The sequence below is a fragment of the Babylonia areolata genome, chromosome 4 (assembly GCF_041734735.1).
Source record: "Babylonia areolata isolate BAREFJ2019XMU chromosome 4, ASM4173473v1, whole genome shotgun sequence".
In the NCBI taxonomy this organism is placed as follows: Eukaryota; Metazoa; Mollusca; class Gastropoda; order Neogastropoda; family Buccinidae; genus Babylonia; species Babylonia areolata.
Window position 1 is genome coordinate 56,360,856 of NC_134879.1, and position 11,316 is coordinate 56,372,171.

An 11,316-nucleotide genomic window follows, 5' to 3' on the forward strand; every position below is an offset into this window, starting at 1 on the left:
GAAGCTGAGTACAGCGATCATTTGATGAATCGCTCAGTTTAACCCCCCCCCCCCCACACACACACACACACACACCCTTCTCTCTCTCTTTCTCTCTCTTTCTGTCCCCTCCCTGTGTGTGTGTGTGTGTGTGTGTGTGTGTGTGTGTGTGTGTGTGTGTGTGTGTGTGTGTGTTTCTTTCCTTCAGTATGATATTCAATCTTCGCCGTCCTTTCTGCTGCTTTCTATATATATATATATATATATAGATATAGATATATATATATTCTATTTCATCTCTCCATCCTTTACACTGTATAACCTTTTTTTCCTTAGCTGTTTATACCACAGCTTGCCACAGTCACCTAAAAGACTGAAGTTTTTGTACTCTTTTTTCATCCACTGCCGTCACGAGCAGAGGCACCAACGAACCTTCGTTTTTCGTTTCATCCGAAAGATTAGTACTCAGATCATCACTGAAGGTCTGGTGGAACGGAAGGTGTAGGGGGCGGGGGGAGGGTGTGGTGGTAAGGCTCACGGTCCGTATTATGGAAATCAAACCCGCGGACTCTACCCGCTGCCTAGTCGGGTACATTACCACTAGACCACCACACCACACATGTTCAAAAATTCATATTATTTCTCCTCCTTATCCTTTCTTTCGATTTTCAAAACTTGTACACTGCATTTAATAATAATGGTGGTGTGTCCATCGAGATCGATGATGACCATCGTTGTCATCCAGATGGGGGATGGGGGATGGGGGGAGGGTGGTGGTGGGGTGGGGGGAAGGATGCTCATGAATCTATCTGTGAGTGCGCAGATGGCTGAATAGTCCAATCTGCGCACGAAATGTTCGCTGACAGTTGGGGCAGACAAAGACAGGCATGTCATTGTCAGGGAGCTTGTTTGCCCGTGACTTTCTGGCCTGCCTCTTCTCAACAGCTGCAGCAGTCCTGTTGGCCTCGCACAACCTGGCGCCTTTGTGCACAGCAGCGCGCCATTTGTCACGGTCCACTGCAGATTCCTCCCAGGAGTCAGGGTTGATATCAAACGCTTTCAGAGAGACTTTCAGAGTATCTCTGAAGCGCTTCTTCTGACCTCCGTGTGATCTCTTCCCTTGTTGCAGCTCGCCATAGAAGAGCCTTTTGGGCAGCCGATGGTCTGGCATGCGCGCCACGTGTCCAGCCCAGCGAAGCTGGGACTGCATCAGGATGGTGAAGATGCTGGGAAGGGTGGCTTTTGCGAGCACCTCTGTGTCTGGGGTCTTGTCTTGCCACTTGATGTTCAGTAGCTTCCTTAGGCATGTTGTGTGGAAGTGGTTCAGCTTCTTGGCATGTCGTTGGTACACTGTCCAAGTTTCGCAGGCGTACAGTAGTGTGGGGAGAACTACTGCTCTGTAGACCTTTAGCTTGGTCTCAAGACTAATGCCTCTTCTGTTCCAGACATTTGCATTGAGTCTACCAAAAGTTGCGCTTGCTCTTGCAATCCTGACGTTCACTTCATCGTCGATGGTCGCATTTCGTGACAGTGTGCTGCCAAGGTATGTGAACCGCTCCACCGCACTGAGTCTCTGACCGTTGACTGTGATGTTGGGCTCAACGTAGGGTTTCCCTGGGGCTGGCTGATGGAGAACTTCAGTTTTCCTCGTGCTGATGGTAAGGCCGAAGTTCCTGCTGGCAGTGGCAAACTTGTCGACGCTGAGTTGCATGTCAGCTTCAGATCCAGCGTTGAGGGCACAATCATCAGCAAACAAAAAGTCTCTGATGATGTCTGTCATGACCTTCGTTTTTGCTTGAAGCCTTCTGAGGTTAAACAGCTTGCCATCTGTTCGGTACTTTAGGCCGATTCCAACATCGCCATCTCTGAAGGCATCAGTAAGCATTGCAGAGAACATGAGGCTGAACAGCGTTGGAGCCAGGACGCAGCCTTGCTTGACACCATTTGTGACAGCAAAAGGAGCAGATGTTTCACCACTGTCCTGGACTCGAGCCTGCATGCCTTCATGGAATTGGCTGACCAAGGAAATAAATTTCCGAGGGCATCCGTACTTGGCCATGATCTTCCACAGTCCCTCTCTACTCACGGTGTCGAAGGCCTTAGTGAGGTCGACATAGGTGGAGAACAGATCAGCATTTTGCTCCTGACATTTCTCTTGCAGCTGCCTTGCAGCAAACACCATGTCAGTGGTTCCGCGCTCTTTCCGGAATCCACATTGGCTCTCAGGCAAATGACCTTGGTCAAGGTGTGCTGTGAGGCGGTTAAGTAGGATCCTGGCAAGTATCTTGCCTGCGATGGAGAGCAAGGAAATGCCCCGATGGTTATCACAGGCTTGCCGGTTCCCCTTTCGCTTGTACAAGTGAATGATAGATGCATCTTTGAAATCCTGGGGGATCGTCTCTTCTTTCCACATGAGTGAGTACAGCTGATGAAGCTTCTCAGTCAGCACAGTGCCTCCATCCTTGTAGACCTCTGCTGGTATGGAGTCTGAGCCAGGTGCTTTGCCACATGATAGCAGACGGATTGCTTTCTGGGTCTCAAGAAGTGTTGGCGGATCGTCCAGTGCTTCGTTGGTGGGGACTTGTGGGAGACGGTCTATGGCTTCATCATTTATGGAGGAAGGGCGATTTAAGACACTGTTGAAGTGCTCAGCCCACCGTTCGAGAATGTTCTCCTTCTCGGTGATCAAGGTATTCCCATCTGCACTGAGGAGGGGGGATGATCCTGAGGATGTGGGGCCGTAGACTTCTTTTAAGGCATCATAGAACCTCTTCATATCGTGCCTGTCAGCATATCCCTGGATCTCATCAGCTTTGTCACTCAGCCACTTATCCTGCATCTGGCGTAACTTTTGCTGTACAGTCCTGCGGATGGCATTGTATGCATCCTTTTTTGATGTGGACTTTGGGTTGCTCAGGTGGGCTTGATGCAGACGGCGTTTCTCATCCAGAAGCTGCTTGATTTCATCACAGTTTTCATCAAACCAGTCTTTGTGCTTTCTGGTCATGGGTCCAAGGGTCTCTGAAGCTGTACTATAGATCAGCTCACGCAGGGTCCTCCAGTCAGACTCCACATTCTGGTTGTCCAGAGAGGCGGATTCCAGACGATCTTCCAGCAGCTCCACAAAGGACTGTTTGATGGTGTTGCTTTTCAGCTTAGCGATGTTGAGCCGTTTTGGAGCCTTCTGGCCTTGGGGGCGTCTCTTGGGTTGGATTCGAATATTCAGCTTCGAGACTACAAGGCGATGGTCTGTCCAACACTCGGCGCCGCACATGGTCTTTGTTACACGTACGTCTTGCCTATCCCTTTTCCTGACGATGACATAATCGATGAGATGCCAATGCTTTGAGCGAGGGTGCATCCATGACGTCCTGTTACGGGTAGGGAGGCAGAAAACTGTGTTGGTTATCAGCAGTTCGTGCTCTGCACAGGTCTGAAGCAAAAGCAATCCATTTGGGTTGCAGTGGCCCACACCGTGCTTTCCAATCACTCCATCCCAGGAGATGTAGTCAGAGCCAACTCTAGCATTGAAGTCCCCAAGAATGATGAGCTTGTCTGCTTTAGGGATGGCAGCAATGACAGAGTGAAGGTCCTCGTAGAACTTCGCCTTCACTTCATCCGGGTTGGTCATGGTTGGGGCGTAGGCACTGACAATGGTGAGGTGCTTCTGGCCAGATGCCAGTGGGAGTTTCATGGTCATAAGCCTATCGTTGACTCCCTTTGGGATTCCAGCTAGCTTGCTGACAAGTGCTGTTTTTACTGCAAAACCAACGCCAGCCTCACGTCGCTCTTTGCTTCCTCGTCCACTCCAGAAGAAGGTGTAACCAGATCCCCGTTCACAGAGCTCGCCTTCGCCTGCAAGCCGAGTCTCACTCAAGGCTGCGATGTCGATGTTGTATCTGGCGAGTTCGGATGCAACTAGTGCTGTTCTCCTTTGGGGTCTGTCTGCGTTATCTCTGTCCAGGAGAGTCCTTATGTTCCAAGCACCAATGGTGAGAGGAACGATCCTTGTTTTTTTCTTTTCTTTCTCTTTGTTTCGACCGCTGATGTAGGGTCCCCGCCAGCCGCGGTATGCTGGCCAGGGTGATATGGAGCAGGCAATTTTTAGGGCACCTTTTCTAGCCCCTTCCTCATGCCAGGGAGGTGAGCAGTGCATTCCTAAAGAGGGCTGCTCAGACGCTCAGACGGCTGCCGAGCTCCATCGCTGCTCCTGTCGACGAAGAACGACCCTATGGCCTGAGCCGCCTGCGTGCAGGTCTGCGGCTGCGACTGCCAGTGTACCCACACCTGTCGTTTCGTCGCTCGCCTGTCGCCACAGGACTTGGGGGTGATGAAATGATGAAGGATGAAAGGTCATTTTGGATGACTGATGACTTGCGCGATGAGTTTGTTTAAAGTGAAGAGGAGTTGCGCAACGTCGACCTCACTCTCTCGTCCGGGTCCACCAATTTCCAGTGGCAAGACTAAGTCGAGACGACTGGAGGATGAGCACGGATGCAGTGGATGACCAAGATATCCTTTCGGTGTCTCATCTTGCTCTCTGCACTCCACAGTGCGTTGCTGTAACCGCCTTCCTCTCCGTTGAACCGGTAGGTTTCTTCCGCAGATTCTGCCGGATCCAGACTTCGCATACATGGGTAGACACACCCCGGGGGCCAACTGCGTGTGGCATGTACACAGCACAGTGGAGCTAGATGGCCGTCGGTGGCTCTCCTGAGCCGACGCCCTTTTATGGATCTCCATAAGGGTGTCTAGCCACCCGCCTCACCAGTCCCAGAAGGGAGCGGTGGAAGTGCCGGTTTAGTCGTCGGCAACCCGACCCTGAACAGGTTGTACTGGATTACAGGTTACCAGTAGCAGATCTAATGACCTGACCTGATTAATAATAATAATAATAATAATAATGGTATTCATATCGCGCTCAATCTTGAGCAGAAACAAACCAAAGCGCTTTCGCAACAGTCATTCACACGCATTTCCACCTATGACAGTTTTTTGTTGTATTTTCCTCTCTACCATCTAGAGACATCAAGACAGGACCTCACAGACCGTAGCTTTTGTCCCCTCCCTCTTTCATCCACTGCCGTCAGGACCAGTGGCTCCAGTGTGTGGGACGGACGTGTCTGTAGATCACGTCGCCAAAGCCGTTCCCGTCTCTGCCAAAGTCTGCGTCCATCTCATGTAATCCAGTTTCCTGCAATAGTTCCCACGTCATCACAGCATTCTGTGACTTCTTCTTCTTCTTCCTTAATTCTGTTACGGATGAAGGTGGCAGAATGGTTAAAACCATTGACTACCAATACAGTGTCCGTGAGGGTCTTGGCTCGTTACCCGGTCTCGCCCTTTCTCCCAAAGTTTGACCGGAAAATGAAACTGAGCGTCTAGTCATTCAGACCAGACGATAAACCGAGGTCCCGTGTGTAGCACGCACTGAAAAAGAACCCATGGCAACAAAAATGTTGTCCTCTGGCCAAATTCTGTCGAACGAATCCACTCTGATAGGTACACAAATAATATATCCATGCACTCCAGGTCTGACTAAGAGCGGTGGGTTATGCTGCTGGTCAAGCATCTGCCTAGCAGATGTGGTGTTACATATATGGATTTGCCCAAACGCTGTGACGCCTCCTCAAGAAATTGAAACTGAAACCATCTGTGAAGAGTCACTGGGGCATGGTACAGAAAAAAAAAAAGTTCGCCAGATTCCTTAGAGGTCTGTTGGATGTGCGTCAAAGCCGGGGGGAGAAGTGGTGGTGGTGGGGGTGGATGGGGGGGGGGGGGGGCTCTGCAAACGGTTATCCTGTCCATTCTGCGAATTTGTCAGTCTATAGTTGGTGAGTTGTTTCTTTTTTTCTGTCTTCCCCTCCATCTCCCTCCCTCAACAGTTCATTGGAGGATCGTTTTAGCAAGTCCATTGGATCTGTTACTGCCTAAGTTCGTTAACTTCCCTTTTTTTTCTCCCCCGATAGACCAGCTGATGAAGAAGATTCAAGAGTTCGATCATGATGCATGTCTTGGTCAGAAAACTGGTGACAGCCAGTCTCTTGGAGACGTTCTGTTTCCTTCTTTTTCACTTAGGATCCCTTTCTTTGCTCAAGTCAGTTCCCAGTCCATTCCTCCTACCTTTCTTGTTTTTTTTTTAAGATTTTGCCAAGAAGGTCTCGGGATGAGACCAATGATTCATGAAAGTTTCAGAAAGTTCTTCCAACGCGACAGCTCCCCCTGCCGAGCCCCTGTTAGTGAGGGGCATTTACTCCGAATGTGGGGATTTCATTAAAGGGCATTCATTCGTGAAACATCGGGGGTAGGGAGGAGCTGCTTGTGGCTGAGATTGATATGGCGTCATTTTCCCAGCCTCCTCGTCTCTCCACGCATTACATGCACGGACTCATACGTGCGTGCGTGCGCGCGCACACACACACACACACACACACACATATATATATATATATATATATATATATATATACATATATGTGTGTGCGTGTGTTGGGCCAGTCTCTTCAATGAGCGTGTGTGTGTGTGTGTGTGTGTGTGTGTGTGTGTGTGTAGATGTATGTTACACTCATACATCTTCAATGCCCTTCGCGAAACAGAGTTTTCTTACTTCTATAATGTGGTGTGCGTGGTTTGTATTCGTGCATTGCTTGTTGACTGTAAAACGTAATTTCACTGACGTTTTGGTGTGCATAGGTCCTTGTTTTGTCGTCTCCTAGAAGGATATGAATGTCACTTGAGAAACGAAACGAAACGAATTTTTATTTCACTAGGGTAGTGGAGAAATGATCGACGAGACTCGAAGGCAGAAGAATGGTAAGCCTACGGTTGTGGTGAGATGATGGTAGATTCAAGGAAATCCTTCTTTTGTACAGACTGATTTTGCTGTGACGTTTAACCCCTCCACTGCTGAGCTTTGGTGAAACGAAATCAGTGTGGCATGGGTATGAAGTGTGACTGATGAATGACATGCCTTCATTGGCGAATATATTTGTCAGTATTAATGACAGGATTAATAGCAGGCCTTCACTGGCGAATGTATTTGTCAGTAGCTGTGACGGGGTTAATGGCAGGCCTTCACTGACGAATATATTTGTCAGTAGCTGTGACGGGGTTAACTGCAGGCCTTCACTGACGAATGTATTTGTCAGTAGCTGTGACGGGGTTAACTGCAGGCCTTCATTGATGAATGTATTTGTCAGTAGCTGTGACAGGGTTAATGACAAGTCTTCACTGGCGAATGTATTTGTCAGTAGCTGTGACGGGGTTAATGGCGGGCCTTCATTGACGAATGTATTAGTCAGCAACAGTGACGGGGTTAACGACAGGTCTTCACTGACGAATGTATTTGTTAGTGACTGTGATGGGGTTAATGGCAGGCCTTCATTAGCGAATGTATTTGTCAGTGGCAATGACGGGGTTAATGGCAGGTGAGTTTAATTTTGGTTGGTGCCTGGGTTGGAGGCAGGGGCTGGTGTGTTTGTGGATTCGGAATAAGCGGCGTGTGTGTGGAGGGGAGCGTGGGGGGGGGGGGGGGAACTGGCTCATCTCACGTGACTCTGATGCCATGATTGCGTCAGTGACTGTAACTGACGAACTTTCTTCCGACCATTCTGCTGTAGTATTCTTGCTTAATATTTCAAAACCTACCAGAACCAAAAAATCCGTGACTCGTCGCAACCTGAAATCCATCAACATTAACACTTTTTCTTCTCAAGCTGCTGAACGCCTTCCCAAAATTTCTTCCCGTACTGACGTCTCTGCACATTACAACACTGTCCTCTCTGAACTGCTGGATGAACATGCACCCCCCACTACCTGCATGCTCCCTGATAGACCTTCCGCCCCATGGTACACACAAGACATTCGACTTGCAAAACGCAAACGTCGCCAATTGGAACGGCGATGGCGATCAACAAAACTGAAAGTCCAAAATCAAATTTTCCAAAAACAAAGAAATAAAGTCAAACATATGATCGCATCAGCGAAGACAAACTTCTTTTCTTCTCAAGTTCTCGATGCCACCTCCACCAAAGCTCTTTACTCTATCATGTCAAATCTTCTCGGTACTGCAAAAAAGACTCCTGTTCCTTCTGCCTACACTTTTTCTGAACTCCCCAATGTCTTCTCCTCTTTCGTTTTCGACAAAGTCCAAAATAATCGTACGATTAGACCAAATGCCTTTCCAACCTGCTCATCCTGATCCTCAATTCAACGGCACTCCTCTCCATTCCTTTAATTCATTGACTGAAACAGAAGTTCATGAAATCCTAAAAGAAATGACAATAAAATCCAGTGAGCTCGATCCTATACCAGCCTCTGTCTTTTCCCAGTGTGTCTCACAGCTTCGCCCCACAATCACCAATATTGTCAACTCATTCCTTCTCACTGGAACGTTTCCATCCACTTTCAAAACTGCAATCGTCCTGACTCTTCAGAAGAAATTCAACCTTGACGCAAACATTTTTTTTTAAATCGACCAGCTTCTAATCTTCCATTCCTGTCCAAACTCCTGAAAAAGCTGTCCTGAAGCAGTTCAACAACCACCTTTGTCTCAGCAATCTCATCCACCCATTTCAGTCTGCCTATCGTGCTGACCACAGCACCGAAACCACTCCCCTCCACATCCTGAATAATCTACTGCTAGCGTCCGACTCAGGACAGATCTCCCTTCTCACTCTTCTCGACTTGTCAGCCGCCTTTGACATGATGGACCATTCAGTCCTTTCCCGACTTCATTTTACATTTGGTACCAACGGCACTGTTCTAAACTGGTTCAAATCTTATCTCACTGATCGATTCCAGTCTGTCATTGTTGATAATTTCCAGTCTGAACATGGAGTCCCTCAGGGGATCTGTTTTAGGCCCAGTGCTCTTCACACTGTACACTGCTCCTCTCGCTGAAATTATCAACCGCCATAATGTCAGTCATCATTCTTATGCTGAACACACTCAACTCCAGAAGAGTGATACCCCTGAAAAATTGTCGCCGCTCTTCGCTCTTGCAAGTAACATCCAACTGAGTCCTGGACATTCAAAACTGGATTAATCTAAATACGTTACAATTGAACGCGGACAAACCTGAAAGCAATGATCATGGGAACTAAACAAAAACTCTCTTCCATCACAGCTGACACAATCAAACTTGGCAGTACATCCATCTCTCTTTCCAGTTCAGTCAGGAACCTTGGCGTTGTCCTTGACAACATACTGTCCATGCAAAAATTGATCAGTCAGACATGTCAGTCCTGCTACTGTCAATTGCGGCGCATCAGTTCCATTCGGAAATATGTGTGCACCAACGCAACATCTACACTTGTCGTTTCTCTCATTCTCTCTCGCCTTGACTACTGTAACTCTCTATTGTCTGGTTTGCCTGCTTTATCCATTCAGTCCCTTCAGCGCATACAAAACTCTGCCGCCCGACTCGTCCTCAGAAAGAAAAAATCTGGCTCCCCGTCTCACACAGAATAAAGTACAAGATCAGCACTCTATGTTATAAATGTATTCACAAATCTGCCCCTTTTTATTTCTATGGCTGCCTTCACCACTACACTCCATCTCGCTCACTACGATCAGCTTCGGATCCACTCTGTTTACGCATACCCAGATTCAAACACTCGACTGTTGGCAGCCGTTCTTTCTCTGTCTCTGGACCTTGCAATTGGAATGAACTTCCTCTTTCGCTTCGTCAAGTCTCCACACTCAGCTCTTTCAAGTCTGGCCTTAAAACCCACCTCTTCCCAAAATAGCCTCCCTTCCCTGCCCCTTCCTTGTCCTTAGTTTCTACAGTTTTAGAGTTATGCATGCGTGTGAATGACTGGTGCGAAAGCGCTTTGATTTGTCTCTGCACAAGATTTAGTGCTATATAAATGCCATTATTATTATTATCATATTATTGTGTAATGCTACTGAAATGGTGCTTTGAGCCAGTGCAATCTTGCCTCCTGATTTCAAAGTCACTGTCCTTCACAAAAGACTAAGCTGCAAATGACTTCCTATTTCAGTGGAGAAACCATTGATCATACAAATTTCACTTTGCCGTTGGCCCAACTGTAAGCTAATGTCAATATGTGATAAAAGCCGAACGTTAGGACAAGTGTACGTATATATATATATATATATAGAGAGAGAGAGAGAGAGAGAGAGAGATGTGGGTGGGTGGGTGGTCCAGAAATACGAAAACAGAGTAGGAGCCAAGTAGTCCAAATATTAGTTCGGCCTTTTGCGGGTCTTTCTTGGAGTACATGAATGACACTTTCCCACTCAACATTTGGTGAATAAAAATCAAATGTATACGTTCGCTCTGTGAATCCCTCTCTCTATATCACAGTGTCTCTAATTGTCTGTCTTCCTCTCACCCTCCCTAGCCCAACCCTGCCTATCTCATTCTGTCTCGTACTCTCTCTCTCTCTCTCTTTGTTATTCTCCCTCCCAAACTACAGACCATTCCGCGTGAATGTCATTGTTTACCACTGCATTCAACAGTAACTGAGACGCACACTTTTGCATGCACTGGTGTGGGCGATTACAGCACATGATCCACCACACACACACACACACACACACACACACACACACACACACACACACACACTTATCTATCACGAACATGACTCTTTCATGTATGTGTTCATGTCCACCACTAGGTCTGCCCGCCACTGTCAAGACGGGTGCAGCAGTCAGTGTGACAGTGATGAGTTGTGAAGGGAGGAAGACGACTTGTGCAGCAGTCAGTGTGACAGTGATGAGTTGAGCAAACAGATCCAAATCACCGTCTATCAACCCCAACCCGGACCCCCCGACCCTTGAACCCCCCCCCTCCACTCCCCACTCCCCCCCACCCCAAGAGCCTACAGGAATGTCAATGTTGTGTTTCCTCTGTCCTGTACTTATCAAAGACGAGGGGTGGAGGGGGTGGAGACAGGAAGGGAAAGGAGATTGCAAAAGAAAAGAAAACTCACACGCAAAACCAAGCCTTTGTGTCCACAAGCATTTTATTAATGCAAAAGATGAAAAAACGCGCACAGTGTAACAATATCATCATTACATGACTACAAGACCTTAGCAAATTAAAATAATGAAAAAATAAGAAAGCAGAAAACACAATGATTGTGGCCACAACGATAACGATTATGAGGTCATGGTGATGATGATGGTCGTCAGTCTCGACGACGAGGAATATGATTATGCTTCATTGCGTCATTTCTTCCGACTGGTGCATATGAGCGGTAAATAAATCCTGGCTATTGGATAATTCGGAGCCAACTCAAATGAAAGTGTGTGGAATAAACTGGATCCTTTCATTCCCGAAAATAAGAGACAGACAGACAGAGAAAG